General features: G+C 39.2%; 1 protein-coding gene and 1 pseudogene across 1 annotated transcript in view; one reads left to right on the top strand and one right to left on the bottom strand.

Annotated features, from left to right (window-relative positions):
- Positions 1–17,558, bottom strand: part of LOC104981005 — a 28,954-nt pseudogene that overhangs the window by 4,593 nt on the left and 6,803 nt on the right.
- Positions 14,835–17,558, top strand: part of NLRC4 (NLR family, CARD domain containing 4) — a 52,398-nt gene continuing 49,674 nt past the window's right edge. The window contains exon 1 of the mRNA XM_010829817.1: positions 14,835–15,007. The gene's annotated coding sequence lies outside the window, so the exon portion shown is untranslated. The remainder of the gene's footprint in view (positions 15,008–17,558) is intronic.

The raw sequence follows: 17,558 nt of genomic DNA, 5'->3' as shown, positions 1-17,558 counted from the left end.
TCCATCTTAGTTCGCTGATTCCTAGAATGTCGACGTTCACTCTTGCCATCTCCTGTTTGACCACTTCCAATTTGCCTTGATTCATGGACCTAACATTCCAGGTTCCTATGCAATATTGCTCTTTACAGCATCGAACCTTGCTTCTATCACCAGTCCCATCCACAACTGAGTGTTGTTTTTGCTTTGGCTCCATCCCCTCATTCTTTCTGGAGTTATTTCTCCACTGATCTCCAGTAGCATATTGTGCACATACCAACCTGGGGAGTTCATCTTTCACTGTCCTATCTTTTTGCCTTTTCATACTCTTCATGGGGTTCTCAAGGCAAGAATACTGACGTGGTTTGCCCTTCCCTTTTCCAGTGGACCACATTCTGTCAGACTCTTGAGAGTCCCTTGGACTCAAGGAGATCAACCAGTCCATCCTAAAGGAGATCAGTCCTGAATTTTCATTGGAAGGACTGATGCTGAAGCTGAAACTCCAATACTTTGGCCACCTGATGCGAAGAGCTGACTCATTTGAAAAGACCCTGATGCTGGGAAAGATTGAGGGCAGGAGGAGGAGGGGACAACAGAGGATGAGATGGTTGGATGGCATCACTGACTCAATGGACATGGGTTTGGGTGGACTCCGGGAGTTGTGATGGACAGGGAGGACTGGCGTGCTGCAGTCCATGGGGTCGCAAAGAGTCGGACATGACTGAGCGACTGAACTGACTGAAACAATTTGGAAACTACTTTTGTTATAGATTTTGGTTCTCCTTCATGCTACTTTGTTACTCCACAAAAATTGATATTATGTTTTATATTGTCAGTGTTTATTTAGATTCCTTGCGCCCAATTTAATTTTCTTTAATCACCATTAGTTCTTTCACCTCTGACTTTCTACTTTTTTCTACCTGAAGTACATCTTTAAGATTTCCTTTATTGAAGATACAGTGGTGGAATAATGTGTGTTTTTATATACAGATGTCTTTATTTTCCTTCTATTTAAAAAAATGTTTGTATTGGGAACATCGTTGTGTGTGTGCATGTGTGTGCCGCTTCAGTTGTTCCCAATTCTTCAGTTGTGTCTGACTCCACGGACTGTAGTCCACCTGGCTCCTCTGTCCGTGGGATTCTCCAGGCAAGAATACTGGCGTGGGTTGCTATTTCCTCCTCCAGGTAACACCATTATGGGTCAAAAGTTACTATTTCTTAGCACATACTTCTCAAAAGGTATCCACCTGTCTTTTGTTTTCTGGTTGCTATTGAGAAAACAGCTTCATTTCTTTGAAGATATTGTCTTCAAATATTGTCTTCTTTGATTTCTTTTAATATGCCTTTGCCTTTCTATATGCAGAGAATGGATATTGAAATGAGTATGGTATGCATTTCTTTTTGTTTATATTACTTAGAACTTACTGCATAACCTGAACCTCAACATTGTGTCTTTCTTCAGTTCTTGAAATTTTTAGTTATTATCTTTTCCGATATTGTTCCTACTCTATTCTCTCTCTCCTCTCCTGAAACTCCAACTGGATGTATAACCATAATGGATAACATGTGCCTGATACTTACAGCTAATGGTTTCATGACTAAGTGCCGAGCATTATGGTAAAGCATTACATTAAATCATTTAATCCTCATGACATTCTCCTTAAGTAGATACTGTTATTTTACCCACCTGATGGATAACGGCTATGAGGCAGAAAAGAGTTTATCACTTGTCAAAAATCAGGGAAATACTAAGCGGCAGGACTAAGATATGAACAGAAGTCATCTAACTCGAGTCTCAGCCACAGTGTTTGAAACTGCTTTGTATTTTGCTACTCTTCAGAGTTCATTACTCTTCCTTTGATGTTTAAGGATTTCTTTGTTTTTGTTCATTTTTTTTGCTTTTTGGTTTTTTGTTTTTTTTTTTTTCCCCACACAGCTCTGGGTGTCAACTGAATTTGGCACCTTAGCAATCATTTTGCAGTAGTTACAACAAAATTTAAGAGAGCAGTTTTTGATGTCATTACCCAGGTGCTGCAACACACTCAGTAATCATTTTGTCAATGAGGATATAATCCTAATAAATTACAGACATTTGTTCCTCCAGTCCAGACTTTGGGCAGCTGAGGTCAGGATATTTGTGGGCTATGATTCCTGTTTCAGGAATTCGTGTCCTGTTTTTTGTTTCTTTAAATAATGGGTTTGTTGACCTTCAGAAGTGGTACACATGGTATATTTAATTTGCCTACTTGACTTTCATGTTTTAAATATTGTTTAAGAGGCTAGTCTTCAGACTGAAAAACTTTAGTTGTGATGTTTATTGAAATTAACTCAAACTTAAGTGGGAAACTCACGAATTTTTTTGTTTTGTTTTGTCTTTTATTTTATCACTCTTTGTCTTATCTTAAAATTATTACATGCTTATTGGAGAAAACTGTAAAGAAAAATCATCCTGTTGTATTACCTATAGAGGTAACCACTATTAACGTCTTAAACTGTTACAATACTTTTTGAAGTATTTATATATAAGCATATATCGTATTCCATAACATTAACATTTTCTGATGTCACCATGTTTTTTCTATAACATTTTAATGTTGCCTTTTATTCATTTACTGGATATATTATAATTTGTAAACTCTCTGTATTCATTGACTTTCTTTCCAAATTTTCATAATGATAAAACAGCACCATGATAAACAACCTTATAGCTGTACTTCTGTATTAATACATATTCATGATTGTTTCCTTTTTATTTATATATTTTTAAAATATATAAATTTTAAATATTTTTAAAATAAATTTTAAAATATTTATATATTTTTAAAAAGAGGAATAACTCAGATCAAAGAGTACGAATGTCTGAGGTTTTAAAATCCATATTTGTAAACTGTCTTCCAAGAGATAGTAACAAATAGTACCTCCATTGCCACAGTGTAAGTGTTTCCCTACCCTCATCCTTGTTATTAATACTGGATATAATTATTTTTAAAAACACGTCAATTTGATGGATATAGCATTTTTTTGTTTCCATTTTCTTTCTTTTTTTGACCACACCACACAGCATGAGGATTTTAGGTCTAACCCGGGATTAAACCTTTGCCCCCTGCAGTGTAAGTGTGGAGTCTTAACCACTGGACCACCAAGGAAGTCCTGAAACTATCATCTTAATGATTTCAATTATGATACTTCAGAGTGATTGAAAATGGAAGGGAATGTTTTCTATTTTGAACTAATACTAGTGAGATAAGAATGTAATACAACAAACTGTAGCATAAGGGCAAATAAATCCAAAGTGAAGTGAGGTCGCTCAGTCATGTCTGACTCTTTGTGACGCTATGGACTGTAGCCTACCAGGATCCTCTGTCCATCGGATTTTCCAGGCAAAAGTACTAGAGTGGGTTGACATTTCCTTCTCCCGGGGACCCTCCCAACCCAGGGATTGAACCCGGGTTTCCCGCATTGTAGGCAGATGCTTTACCATCTGAACCACCAGACCTCAGTCAATTGTCATTATATTTATAACCAAGGAAGCGTATGTTTATCCACTTGAATGGACAATAACTCCAGAAAAAATGAATTGAAAGTTTTCAAGATTTATTTAAGCATATTTGGAGCCAGTACATACCACTGCTGCTGCTGCTAAGTCACTTCAGTCGTGTCTGACTCTGTGTGACCCCATAGACAGCAGCCCACCAGGCTACCATTGCTAACTCATTTTTATCTTGGAAAATGACACTTTCATTCACTGAAGCTGGAAACTTGAATGTCATTATTGACTCCTCCCTTTCACTCACCCCTCAGGTCCCATCCAGTCTTGCTTGTTCTACATTTCAAATAGAGCTTGGAAGAAATTCTATGCATCTTCACTACTGCCACTCTTATTAAAGTTACTGTTATTTCTCGTGTGGAAATCTGTGAACACTTCTTAACTGGTTTTGCAATGCAGCAGCTAAAGTGATCTTTTAAAACAGGAACAGCATCATGCCTCTCTCAATGTAGAACCTTTTCATGGATTCCCACTGTATTTAGGATAAAATCCAAACTCTTTTCCCTTCTCCTGCATACCTCACTAGCCTCATCTCTTGTACTCTCCCACTTGCAGTCAGTCACCCAGGACAGTTTTCAATCCTCCGTGCTTGCTCTTCTCTATCTGGAAAGTTCTTCCTTGGCATTTTCAGGGCTGGTTCCATCCATTCTTGAGAACTCAGCTTAAATATCACCTTCCTAGATTCCTTGACTGCCATATTAGTCTCAATGATAGTACCCTGGCTATTTCTAGAACTTATCACAAATATGTCATTATGCTATTTATCTGCTCATTTATTTTAAATAATTTATTTATTTGGCTGTGTCTGGTCTTTGTTGTGGCATATGAACTCTTAGTTGTGGCTTGTGGGACCTTGTTCCCTGACCAGGGATTGAACTCAGGCCCCCTGCATTGGGAGAACAAAGTCTTAGCCACTGAACCACCACCAGGGAGGTCCCTGTTCATTTTTTTTTTTTCATTTATTTTTTTTAAAGGGTGAATAAATGAAAGTGTAAATGCATGCAAAAACCAATTTAGATACCACTTTTCACCCATAGGATGGCTATAACAAAAAAGACAATAGCAAGTGTTGACGAAGATGTAGAGGAATTAGAACCATCATAACACCACTCTCATTATTTAAAGAAAACAGTGCCACTACTTTGGAAAACAGTCTGTCAATTTCTCAAATGGTTAAACATAGATGTACTGTATGATTTAGCAGTTTTACTCCTAGGTATATCCCCAAGAGAAATGGAAACTTATGTCCACACAAAAATTCATTCACAAACATTTATAGCATCATTATGCATAACAGACAAAAGTGGAAATAGTCTAAATGTTTATCAGTTGATGAATGGATAAGTAAAGTTGGTATATCCATATAATGGAACATTATTTGGTAATAAAAAGTAATGAGTTAATGCTACAATATAGATGAATCTTGAAAACACTAAGAGAAAGAAACCAGTCACAAAAGAGTGCATATTATGATTCCATTTATATGAAATATCCAGAATAAGGGAGTCTCTAGAGACAGCAAGTAGGGCTAGGGCTAGAGGGTGTAGGGGTTAGGGATGACAGCTAAAGAGAGCAAGTTTTCCTTTTCATTTTAGAAAATGAAAATGTTCTAAAATTGACTGTGTGTATGTTGCATAAATGGGTATACAACATTAAGAATATACTAAAAGCTACTGAATTGTACACTTTAAATAAGAAAAGTGGAAGATATTTGAATTATATCTCAATAAAAGCAGTTTAAAAAGATAAGTGAATGACCTTGTGCAGAAAGTGAATAATATCCAATCTGTAGTTTATTTGTGTATGTGTGTTAGTTGCTCAGTCATGTTCAACTCTTTTGCAACTGCATAGTCTGTAGCCCACCAGGCTCCTCTATCCGTGAAATTCTCCAGGCAAGAATACTAGAGTGGGCTGCCATTCCCTTCTCTAGGTATCTTCCTGACAAGGGATCAAACCCAGGTCTCCTGCATTGCAGGTGGATTCTTTACCATCTGAGCCACCAGGGAAGCCCAGTTTATTTTTAGCAGTTAGTAAAAGACTGAACTTCAGTTTTAACATATTTCTGTTTAAATCTTATTCTGCCACTTATTGGTTATATGAGACTGGGGAAGTTACTCCTCTGTAAATTGAGGATGATAATCATGTCGTAGGTGAGGGTTAAATGACATAACCTGCATAAAAACAATTAGCAGAGTGGTTGGCACTTAGTAAACACTCAATATGTGTCATGGTAAAAAATATTCAGCAAACTAGGAACAAAAGAGTAGCTCCTCATTCTGATAAAGGACATATGCGGTAGACAGAATAACGCCCCCCCAAAGAAAGAGTCAGACATGACCCAGCGACCAAACAACCAACAACAGCAAAGATGTCCACATTCTCATACCCAGAACCTGTGAACACATTACGTTATGTGGCAAAGGGAAATTAAGATTGCAGATGGAATCTTTGCCATCTTGTGGTAACAAACTTAAATGTGACAGAAAAACACAAAACATGAAAGAAACAAATGGTGACTTGAACTTCATAAAAATTAAAAATGGTTGAAGATTTTGTTAAGTCAATGAAAAAACACACCACAAACTGGGAGAAAATATTCACAATCCATATATCTGACAAATGATTTGCCTCTAGAATAATTAAAAAATTGTTACAGCTCGTCATTAAAAACATGGACAAAAGATTTGAACAGATGTTTCACCAAAGAACATATTCTTTTGATCAATAAGCATATTAAAAGTACACAACATTGTTAGTCACAATGGAAATGTAGAGTATAACCACAATGAGATGCTCCTGCAGGCTCATTAAACAGCTACATTGAAGAAGACTGATATGGGACTGCCCTGGTGGTCCAGTGGTTAAGAATCTGCCTTCCAATGCAGGAGACACAGGTTCGATCCCTGGCCGGGGAACTATTAACAAGTCCTACACACCGCAAGGCAACAAAGCCCGCGTGCCCTAGAGATTGCGCGTCGAAATTAGAGAAGCCCGCATGCCGCTGTGAAGATTCTGTGTGCCACAACCAATAACCACACAGCCAAATAAAAATAAACATTTTTTTAAAAAGAAAAAGACTGATAATACTAAGCACTGGAGAGGACGTGTATGTGGAACTCTCATACACAAAAACAAACTTCAGTAGTTACTAATAAAGTTGAAAACATATAGTTAACATGGGATCCATGAATTCTAAGTACTTACATAAAGAAAACCTATGTCTTTGCGAAGATTTCTAGGAAATGTTCATAGCAGATTTTTTAAATTTATTTTTTGAAGGATAATTGCTTTACAGAATTTGTTTTCTATCAAACATCAACATGAATCACCCATAGGTGAGCCTCCCTCCCCTCTCCCTCCCCATCCCATCCCTCTACGTTCATACAGAGCCCCTGTTTGAGCTTCCTGAGCCATACAGCAAATTCCAGTTGGCATCTATTTTACATACGGTAATATAAGTTTCCATGTTACTCTCTCCATACATCTCACCCTCTCCTCCCTCCCCCGCCTCCCGTGTCCATAAGTCTGTTCTCTATGTCTGTTTCTCCATTGCTGCCTTGCAAATGAATTCATTGGTACCACCTTTCTAGATTCCATATATACGTGTAAGTATATGATATTTATCTTTCTTTTTCTGACTTACTTCATTGTATAACGGCTCTAGGTTCATCCACCTCATTAGAACTGACTCAAATGCTTTCCTTTTCATGGCTTAGTAACATTTCATTTTATTCCATAGCAGATTTATTCATAACAATCTAAAACTGGAAGCAACCCAAATGTCCATCAATAGATTAGTAGATAAACGGATAAATTGTGATATAGCCATACAATGGGATAGTACTCAGCATCAGAAGGAATGATATACTGATACGCATAGGGATATGGATGAATACCAAAGCCTTATGCTCAGTGATGAAAACAGACACAAAAATGTATATGCTTTATGATTCCATTCATATGAAATTCTAAATAAGAGAAATTATGATCTATAATGACAAAAAGCAGATTGGTCGTTGTCTGGAACCAAAGCTACAAAGAGGCTTGAGGGAAATTTTAGAGTGATAAAAAGGTTCTCTGTTATGTTCATGGTGATCTTTATCAAAACTTATTAGCTGAACAACTTTAAATGGGTACAATTTCATGTATGTAAACTGTAAATCAATGCAGTTGATTTGTAAAAAAAAAAAAAAACTATATTGCACAAGGAACTCTATTCAACATCTCATAATAACCTATAGTGAAAAATAATCATATACATATATGTATAAATAAATCCTCTTGCTGTACACCTAAAACCAATGCTGCTGTTGCTGCTGCTGCTAAGTCCCTTCAGTCGTGTCCAACTCTATGTGACCCCATAGACAGCAGCCCACCAGGCTGCCCCGTCCCTGGGATTCTCCAGGCAAGAACACTGGAGTGGGTTGCCGTTTTCTTCTCCAATGCATGAAAGTGAAAAGTGAAAGTGAAGATGCTCAGTCGTGTCCAACTCTTAGCGACCCCATGGACTGCAGCCCACCAGGCTCCTCTGTCCATGGGACCAATTAAATGCCGTAAATCAACTGTACATCAATAAAAAACACAAAGAAAGAGGCAAAGGACTTGAACAGACAATTCATAAAATAAGGACTCAGAATTGTCAGCAAAGATGCAAAGAATTCAACTTGACTAATCTAAAGAAAAGCATAATCAAGTAATAGTGAGGTATCATTTTATATTAATCAGATTAGCAAAGATTAAGTGAATGTTATGGGTTTTGGATGATTCATCTCTCAATAGTTACATAGATATATCTTTTCTAAAAAACAATTTGACAAATTGTATATCATACATATGTATGAATGTATAATGTATCATTCATATTCATTCATATGATATATCATACATATCATGCATTCATATCATAAGTATGATTTTATTGCACCCAGACTCTTGAATCTCCCCATACATAGTGAAGTGCTAAAACTCATTAATTTGAGCTGTCTGATTTTTCTCTTGACAAATTTTATTTTAAAATCTTTAAAAAGTGTATTTTCTTTGGCACCAAATTTCTGTTTTTTAGAATTTGTTCTGGGAATTCCCTGGAGGATCAGTGATTAGGACTTGGCGCTCTCATTGCTAGGGTCTGGGTTCAATCCCTGGTTGGGGAACTAAGATCCCACAAGCCATGCAGTGCATCCAAAAAAGAAAAAAGAATTTATTTTAAAAAATGTGCACATTGAAGACATTTATTAAAGATTAAAAACTGGACACAATTTAAATGTCCAGGAGAATGGGTAAGGAAATTGTGGGACATCCATTTAATAAAATGATACACTGAATCATCTTCTTGAGTTATTTCATGATATGGAGGAAAATCTCAAAATTCTTTATGAAGTGAAAAAAATCTGTTTGTAAAACAATCTACCATGATCCCAATTTGCATATGGTCCTAATATTATATAGATACAAAGATATAAGAAAATATAACTGAAAGGATAACATCTCAAAGTGGCAAGTGATTATTATTGTGAGTGAGGTCTGCGTTTTTCTATATTAAGCTTTTCTATGTTTTCCAAATTTTCTGAAATTAATATGTATTACTTTTTTAATTTAAAAATATTTTATAAGGATAAAAGCAGTTTACTTTCAAACAGTAAAAAATATATCTCATTCAGTGCTTGCTGTATTTTCTTCATTGAACCAAAGGTAATCATTCATTAATTACATACAAAAAGGCTTTTGCAGAATCAATTTTTTAAAAATAGAAAACAGTATGTTCACTTTTCAAACATAAATAGCCTAATCTAGGACCACCCTCAATAAAATCTGATGGATGAATTATTTTAGATACTGACCAATTATCCCTGCTCATTTTTTCCTCTCAAGAACTTTCTCAGCGGTCCTGAGTCCATTGACCCAGAAATCTAGAGCGTCTGTGGTTGGGAGGAGGAAGACCCTCCCTTCCAGCTTCTGGAGGCTTTCCTACAGCATTCAGGAAGTCTGAAGTTCCCAGCCTTCCGTGAGGAGATGGGAGAAGCAGAGGGAGAGCCAGTGTATCAGGCAGGGGTGGAAAACATGCATTCAAAGGCTGAGATGTAAACTGCTGACTTGGAGCAATAGGAGGAAGGAAGCACACTTTAGCAGTCTCCTGGCATCAGGCAACCAGACAGAATGCACATCAGGAAATGGAACTTAAACACCCAAAAGCCAAGCACCACACTCAAGTTGAGCACACCAGCAACATGATCCATCAGAGGAACTGAGTGGAGGAGAGGATTCTGATCCTCTTCACTGCTGTTAGATGCAGAACTTAGAATACCACCCAGGAAGCAGAGAGAGAGGAAAACATACCAACAGGAGTTTTAAGTTCGAATATGACTAAATTACAGATCTGGATAGACTGAGGGTTCATTGAACTGGAGAAGCTTACCTCAAAATGAATAGATTAGAAGTCTACCATCAACTGAAATGGAGGCTGTATCAGAATAGCAGCTTGATTTATACAGAAACAAAGTTTGCATATTTCACACCTGAACTTGTTAACTGTGAGATTCATCACTAAATCAAACGAAGGTAGAGTCATCATAGACTTGTTTCAAAATATTTCCATTGTAAATATTTTGAGTGGTTAGGGCTGTGCTTTACCTAAAGGAATTATTGTATGACTAAAGGTGGACTATCAGTTAAGCCTTGGCCCAACTGTCTTCTGTACACTCTTGCTTCAATTTTTAAGTTACCTGTAGTGGAAAAGTAATTGCAAATAGTTGCTGGGACACTGATCAAGTGTATTTACCCAGATGTCCTGCTTCCCGTACCCTTACCACTCTAACTCACAGAATCATAAATTAGATAGAGATCAGAACTAACTCAACTTCCCACATAAAGCAAATGCTAACCTCCTAGAGAACTGATGCCAATTAATTGCTAAGACAGTACTTTACACGACAAGTACAACAGAACCCACTTCAGCGAGTTTAAGCAGAAAAGGAATTTACTGAAGATATCAGATAACTAACAGAATCTTTAGTGGGGTGCAGAGAACCAGGCCTGGAAGGCTGTGTAGGCAAGAACAGGTAATTTCAGTGCTGGGTTGCTTGGAAACCCTACTGTCTCTACCTCTGGACTCAGGTTCTGCAGGACAGAGCTGGAGCAACTATGCCACTGCTTTCACAAGAGGGATGTCTCTATGCTGTTTCACCAGGATGGCTTTCACACTGTAACCCCTTGGCACTCCATTGTAGTCTTATGTTAGCTTCCCATCAGCAGAACCCTGAGGGTAGGTATGTACTCGCTAACTTCAAGGAACGCTGTGAACAAGGATTTCTACAGACATTTGGAGACAGTGTGGGAAGGTGAGGGTGGGATGATTTGAGAGGTTAGCATTGAAACATATACATTACCATCTGTAAAAGAGATATCCAGTGGGAGTTTGATGTATGACTCAAGGAACCCAAAGCCAGAGCTCTGCAACAACCTAGAGGGGTGGGAAGGTGAGGGAGGTGGGAAGGGGGTTCAAGACGGGGGGGACATACGTACACCTAATGTCAACTCATATTGATGTATGGCAAAAACCATCACAATATTGTAATTATCCTCTAATTAAAATAAATAAATAAAATTTTAAGGACTTCCCTGGTGGTTCATAGTTTGAGAGTCTGCCCGCCAATGCAGGAGACATGAGTTCAATCCCTGGTCCGGGAAAATCCCACATGCCACAGAGCAACCAAGCCTGTGTGCCGCAGCTACTGGGCTCGCGTTCTAGAGCCCGTGTTCCACAACAAGAGAATCCGCTGCAGTGAGAAGCCCCGTTCACTGCAGCTAGAGAAGACCTGCATGCAGCAGCAAAGACCCAGTGCAGCTATAAATACATACATACATAGAATAGGGAGAATATTCAAAAAAAGAAAAAACTATTTAATAAATAACTTTTTTTTTTTTTTTTTTTAAGAAAAAAGGGTTTCTGGCTTCTGCTTTGTGAAAGTGATTGTCACTCAGTCGTATCTGACTCTTTGTGGCCCCATATACAGTCCATGGAATTCTCCAGGTCAGAACACTGAAGTGGGTAGCCTGTCCCTCCTCCATGGGATCTTCCCAACCCAGGAATCGAACCCAGGTCTCCTGCATTGCAGGCAGATTCTTTACCAGATGAGCCACCAGGGAAGGATTTAGGAATATGGATTTCATAATTTGGGAAACTGTCCAATTATTGGAAGGGTATTTTAAAATTCAAGGAGAGTAAAAGATAATCATCAATTACCCCAAAGAAGTACATTACCCTAAAGAAGTATCTTTAGGCTTCTTGGCATTTTGAATGAGATTCTGATTCCTTGTAAACAGCATTTATTTGTCATAAACATCTGAGACCTGCTCCCTCTTCCCTAGGCCACGTCCCTGTGGGCATCTGAACACAGCTATCATTACCTCCTTAAGGTGTTTTTTTCTTCTTGCAAAATATCTCCAGCTATTTCAAATGTTAATTTTAGGAGAGGATTTCAGTTGCCTTGAAAATCAACAATCAGTCCTTTCACATTTAGTTTCTCTCACTAAAGCCTTTCTTATATTAGTGTATCTGAATTATTAGGCCAACTGTAAGGAGTAAGGATGGGGAATTATAGATTTTTTAAAAATATTTTATGTATATATATAAAACAGAGAATAATAGACACAATATACCCCTACTTCCTAAAGGAGTTAGTCAAGAAGTTTTGACTCTCCTTTTTAAGGCATACAAGGAAGTTACCAAACATGAATTAGCCCAGTAACTTCCCCCGCTACTGATTTTCTGGGCCAGAAGACTAGCAAAATTCTAGAACAATTAGAATTATGAGTTGCAGGCCCCCAGGGAGAAAAGTATTGTGACTTTTCCTCTCCTTTTCCATTATACTGAGAGTAAAAGGCATGAGTATCTATAAATGTTTAAAGTCACAGAATAGCACGCAGGTGGTATTTTCAGATACAGTAGCTCAGATGATGTTCAAAAAGTCCTGGAGCAGGCTGGCTAGCCACCATTTTCCTGCTAAGAAGCAAGATGAAACCCACACTTGAATTTAGGTCTTAGCTCCAGATCCCTGGGCATTTCCATTTTGCCACACTCCCCGGACGAGTAAAGGTTGGGAAGAGACTGGGAAGAAAAGTAAAAGGGCGAGGGACATAGCTCTTGGAACTTCTTCAGGATGTCAAAATTTCTAGTACATTATCCATTCTAAAGCTGAGCTTCCCAGGTGGCAACAGCAAAGAATTTATCTGCCAGTGTAGGAGATGCAAGAGATGCGGGTTTGATCTCTGGGCTGGGATGATCCCCTGGAATAGGAAATGGCAACCCACTCTAGTATTCTTGCCTGGAAAATCCCATGGACAGAAGAGGCTGGCAGGCTACAGTCCACGGGGTCACAAAGAGTTGAACACAGCTGAGTGAGCACAGCAGAGCATCCATTCTAAATGTATTGAAAACACCTGACTGCAAATCTGTTTGCAAAGCAAAGTGATGAGGCCATATGGAGGATGTGCTTGAATGAAGGGGGATATCATTTTGTCATTTTACCATGACACACTACAGCATTAGTCTCCGGTAGCTGCTGTAACAAAATAACACAGGCTAGGTGGCTCAAAACAACAGAAATTTATTCTCTCACACTCTGGAGGCCAGATGTCCCAAGTCGGCATCACTGGGTGGATACCAAGTTGTCAGCAGGACCACACTCCCTCCAGAGGCTCTAGAAGAAAATCCATTTTTTGCCTCCTCTAGCTTCAGGTGGCTGCCAGCATTCCTTGACTCACAGCCGGTCAATCACTGTCTCCATGGTCACATTGTCCTTTCCTTTTCTGTTTTGAATCTCCTTCTGCCTCTCTTTTATGTGGACACTTTTTTTTATTGCATTTAGTGCTTACCCAGATCCAGGGTTATGCCCCCATTTCAAGAGCCTTAACCATATCTACAAAGATACAACATTTACCGATTCCAGGGATTAAGACTTGATACATTAATATTTGGATGGCCCACTATAATCACATTTCCACATTCCCTCTTTCCATCCTGTTTTACATCGTCTGTTATTATAAAAGTAATAGGTGTTTGTTAAAGAAAATCAGAATATATGGATAAACAAAAGAAGAAAATTTAAAATTATCCCCAAGAGATAAGTACTGTTTATATTGTTGGTGCCTATCTTTATACTTGTTCTCTGTGAACATACATTTACATATGGATTTCATTAAAAGTTCAAAAATCCAGGCTGATAGCACAGCTCCTGGTCTCACTTCAGAGAAACCCTTCTCATAAGTTGGGAAACACTTGTTAATCCCATAGAAAACCAAGAATGTTGAATTTATTTAGGGTAAAACTTCAATGTCCCTCTATATCAGATAAGTTAATGTCAGAAAGCTCTTTTTGAAATAAGTTTTGTAACATAAAAAGTTCCTGATTGTGCCAAGGTAGGGGAAACATTATGCAATAACGGCATTCTAAAGACAACTGCTGGGGGAAACGTCTCCATTCCTGAAGCCTGGTGTAAACCTGCTTCCTGGAACTTGTGCTTACAAGCTCTTAATGTGTATGTACAAGTGGGAGCCAGTGACTCTTCAAAGTCAGGAGGATGCCCTGACTACCATCATGGGACGGATCAACGGTGGTGGTCCATTTGCTCTGTGTTAATCTTGCTCAGGACTCTGGTGACAGAAAGTATGCATTGGCTAAAGTCTCCTGGAATCCGAGGGCTTCTCAGGTGGTGCTGGTGGCAAAGAAGCCACCTGCCAATGCAGGAGACATAAGAGACACGGGTTCGATCCCTGGGTCAGGAAGATCCCCTGAAGAGGGGCATAGCAACCTACTCCAGTATTCTTGCCAGGAGAATCCTATGGATAGAGGAGCCTGGCAGGCTGCAGTTCATTGGGTCACACAGAGCTGGACGCAACTGAAGCGACTTAGCGCACACGCACTCTGGGACCCAAGGTATAGATGATAAGTATGACTTTGGCTGTGGTAGCAACAAACTTTAACTAACTAAATCAGCTCATTTCATTTCTCTTGCTTTCTGTCTTGGTTAACAAGAAAATTAATATACATTAAATGTTCAAAACACGTTATTTTCATTTTAAGCTATAGAATAATAAACTAACAGCAACAGGACTCACATTTTGTGAATAAACAGGGAAAAAATGAGTAATTCCTTTCCTGATGTGAATTTCCAGATTTGCATCTTTTAAGCTCATTTCACTTGTACTTACACTCATCTTCTCTTTTTGAACTGGAAGTTCATACTGTGTCCAAATCATTATTACTATGCTTTGAAGAAAAAGAGGAACTTGTCAGTGTTTGCCCTTCCCTTACAATCCCCTGCCAGGAGTGGAGAGACTTCGGACCTACAAGAATACTGGATTTTGTGATGAAACAGAAAGCAAATGAAAACAAATTTTATTTTCATTTTTAGCCACATGATGAGAAACTTTTATTTTAAAAGTGTCTTTTGATCCATCAAGAAGAGGGCAACCGGATTGCTCAGCCAGGTACTGTGGGGACAGAGAATGGGGGATTAAGTGGGTTTTGGAACCAAATATTGACATTTGGATTTACATTCATTTAAAGTTTGCTTCTGGTGGGTATGAAGCCTTAACTCTAAAGAGTGCAGTGTTGCATGACTGGTTGGATTTGCAAGCCGGGAGACTTTAGAAGTCAGGAGTCTGGTCTGCTGGGGTTTCATCCAGTTTTTCAAAACTGAGGTTTAAACTAACGTTAAGTCAGAGGGGTGCATCTGTGTTTACTGTGAGACACAGTGAGGGGAAGGACTGTAAAAATACTTTGGGGCTTTATAGATATGAAACTTACTCTCATTCATGAGACTTCTGTTACAGTTGCAAAAGTTCAGACCTGAAAAGCCGTGGGGGCACTGCTCAGTCCATCCACTCCCCTGAATTAGGAGAAAGCTGCTATCTAGACAGAGAAGTGAAGGATGCTTGGAGGACCCCTGTTATTGATAGGGTCTTTACAGACTTTATCTCAGTTAATCCTTACGACCCTGGAGGAGAGAGGTGGAAAATGCAGACAGACGTCAAGTGACTTGCTGCAGATTATGCAATGATTGTCTAAAGAATTGTCTAAAGATGGGATACGACCCCACTTCCTGCCACTGTTCTCTTTCGACCTTCTATAATACTAATTGTGTTAGCCTGCTCTGGCTGCCATAACTAAATACCACAGACTGGGTGACTTAAACAACAGAAAGTTATTTTCTCACAATCCTGGAGGTTGGAAGTCCAAGGTAGACAGAATGTTGGCAGGTCTGTCTTCTAAGGCTGCTCTCTTAACTTGCAGATGGCTTCCTTCTCCCCATGTCCTCCCATGATCTCTCCTTGGGGCATGCATCTCTCAGGTCTCTTTGTGTGTCCAAATCTACTCTTCTTATAAGGACACCAGGAAGATTAGAGCTTCAACATATGGATTTCAGGGGGGTGGGGTGAACACAGTTAAGCCCATAACATTAACAGCAACAGTAATCTGTGAGATTTCTGGAGTCTACTGGAGATCTAAGTACATTCTAGACTACAACCTTTTTGCTCAAAAGGGAGACAGATAATACCCACTGGTCAGCTCTGTCCCAACTGCTTTCCTGTTTAATTTTATTTATTTGTTTATGACTGTGCTGGGTCTTCGCTGCTGCGTGGGCTTTTCCCTATTTGTGGTGAGTGGGGGCTACTCTCCAGTTGCAGTACATGGGCTTCTCATTGCTATGGCTTCTCTTGTAGAGCACAGGCTCTACGGCTCTCAGGCTTCAGTAGCTGAAGCACATGGGCTCCGTAGTTGTGGCTCCCGGGCTCTGGAGCACAGGCTCAATAGTTGTGGCTTAGTTGCTCTACGGCATGTGGAATGTTCCTGGATCAGGGATCGAACCCATGTCTCCTGTATTAGCAGGCAGATTTCAATTCACTGTACCACCAGGGAAGTCCTAACAGCTTCTTTCTAATTTTATCCATAAACTGTAGAATGCTCCATAGACATGAGTTTTATGGGTCCTGAGGAAATTCAGTTCTCTAAAGAACTCATGTAACCATTTTGAAGAAAATACGTGTTTTTAGAATTAGTCTAAATATTATTTTCCAAAGCACAAATATAGGAAAAGGACTTCTTCTATGTAATTCAATTATTCTCTGGACATTTTGCTTCAGGGTGAGGGCTGGGGATGTTCAGAGCTATAGTCAGGGTCCAAGGGAGCAGCTGCTCACAGTCTTATTCTTTATGCCAGTGGGCAACAGAGTGGATGACCTGAGGTTTGGACTACAGGCAGCATTTATTCTTGAGAGAAATAAGTAACAGGTCAACAGTCTGACTAGGTTTCCTAATCTAGTCACAGACTTCTCTGTGGGTAGGAAGACTCTCCAGTATCCAAATTGAATATGAATTTTTAACATCTTTAAAATCAGCTGAGATTCCTGCCTGATGATCCACGTAAAGTTTTAATCACTTTTGCAGACAAGGTGACTGGATGGCTAACTTTGGGTCTAGTTTATTCTGTTTATATATGAATATAAAGAACTTCTTGGCTCCTTCCTGTATCTTCTTCCTCTTTTTTCTGTTCTCACTTAAACTCTGACCCATTCAATGTGAGTCTGATCCACCAAGGGCTGTGTAGGAAGGGAAGAAAGAAACTATAGCAGCTGTTATCCTTTCTGTGTACCAGTCACTATCCCTTGATTGAGGATTCCCAGCCTGTCAGTGCTAGAGCTGGAATTTACCTCAATCCAGGCATCAAAATACAAAATAGGACCTTGCTCATACTCAGGAGTTGTCCCAATCCTTGTTTTCAGGCTCTTTCCCCCATAGCTCTTACCCTGTGCAATTTCTTCTGCCTAGAAATAGCCTTTCCCTTTCAGTTCAGATCAGTCGCTCAGTCATGTCCAACTCTTTGTGACCCCATGAATCACAGCACGCCAGGCCTCCTTGTCCATCACCAACTCCCGGAGTTCACTCAGACTCACGTCCATCGAGTCAGTGATGCCATCCAGCCATCTCATCCTCTGTCGTCCCCTTCTCCTCTTGTCTCTAATCCCTCCCAGCATCAGA

This window comes from Bison bison, unplaced genomic scaffold (genome assembly GCF_000754665.1).
Source record: "Bison bison bison isolate TAMUID 2011002044 unplaced genomic scaffold, Bison_UMD1.0 scf7180017864508, whole genome shotgun sequence".
Classification (NCBI taxonomy): Eukaryota; Metazoa; Chordata; class Mammalia; order Artiodactyla; family Bovidae; genus Bison; species Bison bison.
The sequence above is the reverse complement of the archived record's forward strand: the minus strand, read 5'-3'. Positions and strand labels throughout refer to the sequence as shown.